This window comes from Rhinolophus hipposideros (assembly GCF_964194185.1).
Source record: "Rhinolophus hipposideros genome assembly, chromosome: X".
Taxonomy (NCBI): Eukaryota; Metazoa; Chordata; class Mammalia; order Chiroptera; family Rhinolophidae; genus Rhinolophus; species Rhinolophus hipposideros.
The window spans coordinates 55,297,378-55,306,884 of NC_138046.1; positions in this window are offsets into that span (position 1 = coordinate 55,297,378).

The following is a 9,507-nucleotide window of genomic DNA, read 5'->3' on the forward strand; positions in this document are numbered from 1 at the left end:
TGCCAAGTAGTATTCCACGATATGGCTATACCACAGTTTGCTTATGCATTCGCCTGTTGGACATTTGGGTTGTTTCCAGATTTGGGCTATTAGAAATAAAGCTGCTGTCAGGATTCGTGTACAACTGTTTCTATGGTCATATGCTTTGCTTTTTGGTAAATACCTGGGAGTGGGATGACTGGATCATATGGTAGGTATATGTTTAACTTTTATGTTTTCCAAAGTGTACCATTTTACATTGCTGCAGCTGTGTATGAGAGTTCTGATTTCTCCACATCCTTGCTAACACTTGGTATGGTCAGTCTTTAATTTTAGCCACATGTCTGACTGTGGGTGGTGAACACACAATGTGACATACAGAGGATGTATCGCAGAACTGTACACCTGAAAACTGTGTAACTTTACTAATATATGTCACCCCAATAAACTTTAATAAAAAAAAATTAGCCACATGTTTTTGTAGACAGAATATGCATTTCCCTAGTGACTAATGGTGTGGAACATCTTTTCACATGCATATTTGCCATCCATATAGCTTGGATGAAGTATGTGTAAATCTTACGGCCCCCTTTATTTTTTTTTTAGTTGGGGGTGTGCATTTGGTTGATTTTTAAGAGATTTTTATATATACTGGATACAAGTCTATTATCAGATACGGTTTACAAATATTTTGTCAGTCTGTGGATTGCCTTTTTATTCTCTTAAAGATGTCTTTTGAAGAGCAGAAGTTTTCAGTTTTAATGAAGAATAATTCTTTTAACCAGTTGTGTTTCAGTGCTACATATAAAAAACAAAAATCGTTCCCTAACCCAGGTCACAAAGATTTTAGAATATGTTCTAAACGTCTTACAGTTTTAGGTGTCACATTTCGGTCTATGATCCATTTTGAGTCCTTTTTATATGGTACAAGTCATAGGTTGAAGTTCATCTTTTGGCATAGAGGTAACCAACTTTTTTGCAGCATCACTTTCTTAAAAGACTTCTTTCTCCACTGAGTTGCCTTTGCATCTTTGTCAAAAATCCGTTGTCCCTGTATGTATGGGTCTGTTTCCGGGCTCTTTATTGTGTTCCTTTGATCTACTTGTGATGCCACACTGTCTTGATTACAGTAGCCTTATAATGTCTTGATGTCAGGCAGTGTGAGTCCTCTGACTGTATTATTCTTCAAAGTTATTTTGGTTATTCTTTCTTTTACACATGAATTTTAGAATCAGCTTGTTGATTTCTACAGAAACTCCAGCTGGGATTTTGAACACGATAGCTTTGAATTAGTGGATCAATCTGGGGAGAACTGACATCTTAACAATGTTGAATGTTCTGACCCATGAACAAAATATATCTCTACTTATTTAGGTCTCCCCTTTAATTTATCTCAGCAGCATTTTGTGGTTTCCGTGCAACATACTCTTTAGTATATTCTTTCATATTCTTTAGCATGTTCTTACATTCTTTTTCCTGTGGAAATCGATGCATCCTTGTTTATATCTGTATGCCTGTTTGAATATTTCTGTATGATAAATTCCTTGAAGTGGAACCGCTTTGTCTTAATCATCAGTGTCAGTGCCCTCCAGCTAAATACCACCAGGAACATGCCTGTATTTGAACAAGTTGAGTTGCAGAGGGAGAGAGAACACACGCCGTGGGGAATCATGGGGTGCGTCAATAAGAGGGTTTAGAAACGACGTATTATAGGATTGAGACTTGTGTTAGGTGATAGGGGGAGGGTTTAAGGAAGTGAGGCTTTGCTGTAGATGGAAAGCTGTCAGGAAGCATGAGTAATTCTATGATTCGGCATCTAAATCAACCTTACTCTATGAATGGGGAAGACTAGGGCAAGGCTACAGTGATAGGGAAAGAAGTAGCAGTCCCTCGTAATAGCCAGATTGGAGGTATATTGGTCAGTTTTGTGATTGGGACTATGTTTCTCTGTGTTCATACATGATTACAGAGTGGTCTTGTTTTTGTCTTGATACATTGCAGTCACAGAGTGGCCTTATCTGATATTAATGGTATGTGAAATTGTTGTTTATGTTCAAGAAGAGAACACCAAGGCCTAGCTGTGAGTGCCAGGCCAGCACCTGAATGTCAGGGGTTGCTTTTCTTCTCATGGATATTTACAAATTTTGATATGTATTAGCTAACTGACCTTTACAACATATCCCCTCAACTCATGGAACGTGAATGTCTCTGTCATGCAGGGGATCCTGCTCGCTGTGCCATTTGTCACGCGGGGCGTCTGGCGGGGCGGTCTCTGATGGTCTCTGCTCCCGCTTCCCACATAAGAACGCAGGACGTGGTAAGGCCAAAAAGGAACACCCACGGAGCCATAGATAGGGGAGTCAAACCAATATATTCTCGCTGGCGGCTGGGCTGGAGACACAGGAAGCAGGATGTACATAAGCTGCAACCCGCTCGTCCTAACAGCAGTCCGTGCTTGCCAGCCACCATCTTATTGCTAGCCGCCATTCTTTCTGCTAGCGTAGCCACAGCCGTTATATTAGTGGCCAATGGCTTGCAGGTTACAGCTGACGGCCAACTAGCCACAGCTGCTGGCCATCTGATCACAGTTGATGGCCATTCACTATCCGAGCCAGCACCTTTCTATTGTGAGGCCGAGAGCCTGGAAACTGTTTTTTGGGGCTTTGTCCCCACAGTCTCTTTCTTCATATACTGGCCAACACGTGGTATCAATGTTTTCAATCTTTGCTACTCTGAGAGGCAATAAATGAATAAATAAATAAATAAGAAATAAATAAACAATAAAAATTCAGCTCTGCCTTGTTTTTTATAACATTTTAACGCTTACATAACGTTCTGTACTATGGATGTGGCACTTGAAGCACAACCATCCTGTCGATTTCTTTAAAAAAGTGTCTCCTAGGATTTTTATTAGGATTCCACTGAATCTATAGTTCAGTTTGGTGAGAATAGGCAACATCTTAACAATACAGAGTCTTGCAAACAACGAGGACTGTATGTCCCTCTATTGAGGTCTTTTTTAATTCCGTGAAGTATCATTTTTGTAGTATTTGATGTACAGGCCTCGCACATCCGTGGACAGATCATTCCTAAGTATCTCCCGCTTCTTGTTGCTATTGTAAATGGTAGTATTTTTAATTAAAATCTCTGTATTTTATTTTCATTGAACCGCCAGCAGCCAAATGTTCCACAGAAGCTGTTAAGGAACCTCTGAGTGAGAGCACAGGTTATTCCAGGATGGAAAAGGTATTTGATGCATAACATGCATTTGCCTGTATTTCCAAGTCAGCGTTTATCTGTTATTGTCATTCTACTGAAACTAGCAAGAAAAATGTCCCAGACACAATTCAACACATCATCTCCAAAAAACTCCCTCACTCAAACAACTCAGTAGCTTTGAAATTTATGTGTATGGTCAGAAATTCAACATTGTGAATTGTGGGGATATTTTTCTTTACACTGCGTAAATCTACCTCAGTGAGTTCCTGGGATCTTGGGTGGTGAGACAAAGTGGTGGGTGGGAGAACAGGGACAGAGGGGAGAGAGAGAGAGAGAGAGAGACAGAGAGACAGAGAGACAGAGAGACAGAGAGACAGAGAGAGACAGAGAACAACCAAGGAGGAAGGAGGGGAGGATATATGTGTATATTGCTGAAGCTGCCAGGAATGTTTATTGTGAAGAACACTTCAGGTTAATTACTGTGTATTATGCCAGTCCTGTCAATTCCTAGCACATACTGGAACCCAGTCACGGTGGATATTGTTTGTTTTTCTCCAGCTACTTGGCCAGCATGGTTACCATGGTGACTCAGTGACTGCAGTGGGACTTGATGTGGTCTGAGCATCCAGTGATGATTCTTGCCTGAGTCACTTGTTACTATGGTTTCTGTCAAGTATTGCTTTTATAATTCTGTCATTTCTTGTAGAATTGTTGGTTAGAATTTAGTGAAATGCTAGGGTTGAGCTTTCCCTATCCCCTATGTTAATTAATTATATCATTAACTAATTAATTGATTTCGTGTATATAAGTATGACCCCGAGATTCCTATTTTCTCTCAAGGGATTTGTTATCTTTATATATTTTGATGCTCAAATTGTCTCAGAATTGGTCAGTGTTAGCCCTTCAAGTTGTCCTCTGTGACCATTTGACACCTCCCTCAGCTTCTTTGAGCACGTATGTTCTTCTCTGAGCCTGACTGTCTCCCATGTGTGGAAAGGAATGATGCCACGTCGGAGCATTGCTTTGAAGATTTGAGGAGAAAAGTCTGAAAATAACAACCTACAGTGTGTGGTATGTAATATATTCTCACCAAACTTTATTTGTCCATTTCCACTTTACCTCCTTCATTCTGTTCACGCGATACCTCTGTCATTAGCATCAGAGAATGACTGTCCAAGACAGAATACTTGGACAGGCAACTGCAAGGAGGGATAAGCCTACATTTCCATGATGTGAGCTTCAGTGTCACTGCTGTGAGGTCAGGGGGTTGTGTGATGGAGCCGGAGGAGGGGCAAAAAGCCGTTGAGCAGCTTCCAGTGACCTGAGTGGGGACAGGCAAGCACATCCTCACCCCTTCCCCTGCACGTCATGTGCTTCTTCCATCCTCTCATGTTTCTGTTTTGTTTGTTCATTCATTTTGTTCTTTAGATTTCACGTATAAGTGAGATCATATGGTACTCGTCTTTCTCAGTCTGACTTATTTCACTTAGGGTAACACCTAAGATCCATCTATGTCCATCTATGTTGTCACAAATGATAAGAGATTTCATTTTTATGGCCGAGTAATATTCCGCTGTATAAATGTACCACCTCTTCTTTATCCAGTCATCTTCTGATGGAGCGTTTGGGTTGCTTCCATATCTTGGCTATTGTAAATAGTCCTGCAATGAACATAAGGGACCATATCTGTTTTTGAAGTAGTGTTTTGGGTTTCTTCTGGTAAATACCCAGAGGTGGGATTACTGGGTCCTTCTTTGTCTTTCGTTATAGCCTTTAAAAAAAAAAGCCTATTTTGTCTGGTATAAGTATTGCTACCCCAGGTTTTTTTTTTCATTTTCGTGACATATCTTTTTCCATCCCTTTACTTTCAGTCTGTGTGTGTCTTTCGATCCGAATTGAGTGTCTTGTAGGCAGCATATGTAAGAGTCTTGTGTTCTTATCCATTCAGCCACCCTATTTTTTGATTAGAGCATTTAATCCATTAACAATGAAAGTAATTTTGATAGATACGTAGTTATTTCCATTTTATTATTCATATTTTTGACCTTCTTCTTCTTCCTCTTCCTCTTCCTCCTCCTCTTCCCCTCCTCCTTCTTTGTCCTCAAGTACCCATAGCATTTCTTGTAATACTGGAAAATAACAAACTGCCTCACCTCCTCAAGGCTGTCAGGGTCATGTAAACAATTTGACCATTACTCAAAGTTAAACAGAGAGTTATCATATGACCCAGCAATTCTACTCCAAGGTGCAACACAGCCAAGAGAGATGAAAACACATGTCTACATAGAAACTAATAGATGAAAGTATGTAGCATCATTATTAATAATAACCAAATGTGGAGCCAATCAAACGTCCACCAATGAATGAGTGGATAAATAAAATGTGGTAAATTATTTGGCGATGAAAAGGAATGAAGTACTGCTATATGCTACAACATGGTGGAATCTTGAAAACATGCCAGTGAAAGAAGCTAAATATTGAAAAGACCACATGTTGTATGATTCCATTGTATGGCCAGACAGAGGACATCAGTATGGCTGTACCCAAAGAATTTCCCCCTTTTCACCCAGACACCCAAAAAACTGTCTGGTGGGTTTGGACCACAGCCCCTCCCTCCCACTTTCCTGCTCCAGGATTTCAACTGCAGTTCAAGCTCCTGCCACGAGGTGGCACCACGGAACCTCCATTCTCAAATTTCTCCACTGTGAGTGGTGGGCAGGAGAAAAGCGGCCGAAGGCAGGTGGGATGTGACTGAGAGACAACAGAGGATTGGAGGGGTCTCGACATCTGTGTCCAGTGTCATGAACACGGCATGACAGACAGGTGGTGGGACAAGCACCAGGCAGCCTATAAAGGGATAGGGTAATTGAGGGTGAACGTCTCTCTCTCTCTGGTAAGAACCGTCTGTGCAGTCCACACTGTACAATAACCTACACTGAGACGGGAAGAGATCCACCAATGAACACGATGTAAATTGGGGTCAAAAGCAGATGGAACAACTTTAATATACATATAAAGTTTTCAAACAGAATTGGTATTATAGTTACAAACTATATCACATTTGTTTAGTCTTCTCAAAATGTTTTCCTTTTCATGAAAAAAGAACAAGAAAAATGGAGATAGATGTGATGTCACCTGGTAGCATATCCAGGATTGCAGCCCTGAGAGTCTCAGACCAGGGGGCTGGGCACTGGGGAGGGAGCAATAGAAGTTGAGAGCTGATTTAATGGGATTAGCCAGTGATGGCTGGATTTACACTTAACTGGAGCAGTCCCTGTGTGTCTATCACTTGTCTAGGATATAAAAGCATATTTTCTGGGATATCTAAACAAGACTGGAAGTCCAACTTCACTCTGAACTGAGGGTAAAGTTGCAGCCGTGAGCGTGTATTTAAGGGGATAGAGCTAGAGGGAACATAGAATCACACAAACACATACACAGAGTCAACTCATTTTTTTTTTATCTACAAGCATGTACCATGTAACAACGTTTTGGTCAATGAAGGACCACACATATAGTGGTGGTCCCATCAGATTATAATGGAACTGAAAAATTCCCATCACCTAGTGACCTTATAAAGTCATAGCACAGCGCATTACTCACATGTTTGTGGTGATGCTGGTATAAACAACCCTACTACACTGACAGGCATATAAAAGTACAGAATGCACAATTACAGTAGGCTATGCCATCCAGGTTTGTGTAAGTGCACTCTATGACATTCTCACAATGATGAAATCGCCTAATGATGCATTCCTCAGAATGTATCCAAGTCCTTAAGTGACCCATGACTGCACAAAAAATTTCAAATGACACGGGTGACATGGTCTTTCAGAGAGAAAAGTTTCAACTCTCTCGAGTGAAAAAGTTTGCAGAACTGAGTTTAAATACATTTGAAAACATAGACAAAATGGATAAATGTTTAGAAAATTACAATTTACACACATGGACTCCAATAGAGACAAGAAAGTCTAAATAGGCCAATCACATAGAAGAAACAGTGAATTAGGTAGAGTAAATTTCCATGAAAAAGCAACAGCTCAAATCTTGCAAGGAGAGAATTCCAGCAAACCTTTAAAGGTAACGTAATCCCAATGCTATTTAAACTACTCCAAGAGCATAGAAAATATGTAAAATGATGAAGCAAGTATAAAATTTATTTTAAAATGGCTAAAAGGGCACCAAAAATAAAAGTACACACTAATATCACATAAGAATATGAAGGAACGTTCTTAGATAAAAGATTGTCAAACTCCGTTGAACAGTAAATAAAAAATAAATCACGACCTTATGGAGCTTATTCGAAGAACACAAAGGTGTTTCAATATCAGGAAATCTATTAATATAATCTAGTATGACAAAAGACAAGGCAACAATTTTATGAGCACCTCCATAGGCAGAAAGGTATTGAACAGCATAACACCCATTTATGCTTTAATTAAAAAAATAACTGAAAAAGAGATGTCATCAAAATGGCAGCGTGAGGTGAGCCTCTGTAAAGCTCCCCTGGAATTTTACAAGTAATCGAACAACAATAACTCCACAAAGGACTCCCTGCACAGCACACAGGCAAGACGAAGAGGCCCACTACTGAATTCACCTAAAGGTGGGCGAATAGCGCACGCCAGCAGGGGAGGAGGGAAAGGAGAAGTGCGGAGTCGGAGCCAAGCAGGCGCAGGACACAGACCTAGCTCAGTGCTCCGAGCTCGCCACAGCCCGGAACTACCGGGGCTACGGGAGAGGGAAGAACTCGGACTGCTAGGGCTCAGCTTATGGCCCACAGAGCTGAGGGGGCAGCATACAACACGGCTGAACCCAACGCTCACGGCAGAGACCTCGGAGAAAAGACTGAGGGAAGAAGGCTGAAAACGGTGGTTTAAGCCCTCACTGCCCAGCAGAGAACGGAAGCCTTAGGCACTGAGACTAGCCGCCCCCTACCTACCCTCCAAGAGCTCGCCCCGCCCCCACCTGCCCGGTGCTAGAAGCAGAACACTAGCAGTTTCAGATCAAAAGAAATATTTGCTGTTCTGAGAACTGTGGACCGCAGACACAGATTCGCAGCCCAACTAGTTCTGGCAAAAAGGAGGGAGCTATGGAAACAGGACCAGCTGTGGTGGGTTCGCTGCCATTGCTCTGGGCCACCTCTCTCAACTCACCACGCCCATGGCACCACCTATCTGGGCGGATCCGTACAAGAGTAAACAGAACTGCTGAAACATACAGGCTCGGAATCTGGTACAGGAAGAGCTTTGGAACTTCAAAAGCTCTCCGCATGCACACATGGACACTGCACCCTGTGAACCAGGCGAACTATTAACCGAGGAGAAGCCCGTCTCCTACGGAATCCCCCCACTGTGTGAGAAGCTGGAATAGTGCAGAGAAAACAGTGCTACCGTGTGAGAGAGAGGAAAAAAAGGCTGCAGTCAGAGAGAGAATACAACATTCTACCAACAAGTACTGGAAAACAAAAGAAAGACCTCTTCCTATCAACCTGTTGCAGAAGCCACTCCTGTAGATGTCTAGGAAGAGAAATAATCAATCAGTAATTGCCATGAATAACCAAGGAAACAAGACAGCTCAGAAAGAAAGTGAAAAGTCTCCAGAAAAGGAACTTAGAGATATGGAAATATGTGACTTAAATGACAGAGAATTCAAGATTGCAGTTCTGAAAAAAACTCAACGAGACGCAAGAAAACGCAGAAAGGCAGTTTAATGAACTCAGAAACACAATCAAAGAACAACATGAGCATTTTACGAAAGAGATTGAAATTTTAAAAAAGAACCAAAGAAAATTTCTGGAGATTAAGAACTCAATAGAAGAAATTAAGAATGAACTAGCCAGCTTAGGTAGCAGAGATGACCAGATGGAGGAAAGAATCTGTGACATCAAAGATAGACACCTGGCAATTACACAGATGGAAGAAGAAAGAGACTTGAGACTTAAAAGAAATGAAAGAACTCTACAAGAACTTTCTGACTCCATCAGAAGAAGCAATATAAGAATAATGGGCATATCACAAGGAGCAGAAAGAGAGAAGGAAACTGAGAATATATCCATGCAAATTGTCTGTGAGAACTTCCCAAACTTGCAGACAGAAGTGGATCCTCGAATCCAAGAAGCAAATAGAACACCTAATTAACTCAATCCCAACAGGCCTTCTCCAAGGCACATTGTATTGAAGCTGTCTAAAATCATGGACAAAAAAATTAATTGGACAAAAAAAGAATCATCAAGGCAGCCAGGGAAAAGGAGACGGTAACCTACAAAGGAAAGCCCATTAGATTATCATCAGATTTTTCAGCAGAAAC